Here is a 1002-nt window from a genome sequence, read left to right as displayed (position 1 = left end):
ACCACGCATGACGTCCTCTTATATTGAGGACAAATGGGTGGGTGAGATGCTTGCTGGACATCCGATAAGGTTCAGTAATATTTTTAGAATGATTGCGCCCATTTTTATCGATCTGCTACATGAGTTATGTCGGAACCATGGTCTACAAGGTTCTTTTTGAACGACAACGAGAGAGATGTTGGCAATAACATTATACATGCTCTCACAGAATGAATTAGTTAGAGGAGCTATGGAGCGATTTCAACATTCAACATAAACCATTAGTCGATACTTTTCTAAAGGCTTACAAGCACTCGTGAGCTTAACAACACAGATCATTAAGCCAACGGATACATCGTTCGCAACTATTCTTGAACAAATTGCAAATGATTCTCGTTACATGTCGTATTTCAAAGTAAGTATTATTACTTTGTTACTTTAGCTTAATGACCTCTTAAGTTGCTAACTATGATCAACATAATTGTATTGGAGCAATTGATGACACTCATGTAGATGCCAGACTACCAAGTCACGAGAGGATCGCGTATATTGGTCGGAGTGGTACAACCACCCAAAATGTCATGACAGTGTGTGACTTCAACATGTGCTTCACATTTGTAATGGCGGGGTGGGAAGGAAGTTTGCATGATAGTCATCTTTTCTCCTATGCAACTAGGAATAGAACACAGTGTTTCCCTCACACACCTCCAGGATTGTTCATCTTAATTAAAACCTCTCGATAATTACATTAATTATTTTTAATTAGTATTGTCTTTAATAACAGGAAAATATTATTTGGTAGACGCTGGATATCCGATGTTAAGAGGCTACCTGAAGCCATATCCAGACACAAGATACCATATTCCTGATTTTGAGCAAGCAAGTGACAATATTCGTGGTAGAAAAGAAATGTTTAACAAACGACACCTCGCTTTACGGGGGGTTATTGAAAGAACTTTCGGGGTGTGGAAGAAGAAATGGGTAATTCTACGTGATATGCCATCCTATTCATTTCCTAAACAA

This window comes from Phalaenopsis equestris, unplaced genomic scaffold, assembly GCF_001263595.1.
Source record: "Phalaenopsis equestris unplaced genomic scaffold, ASM126359v1 Scaffold000235, whole genome shotgun sequence".
NCBI lineage: Eukaryota > Viridiplantae > Streptophyta > Magnoliopsida > Asparagales > Orchidaceae > Phalaenopsis > Phalaenopsis equestris.
The sequence above is the reverse complement of the archived record's forward strand: the minus strand, read 5'-3'. Positions refer to the sequence as shown.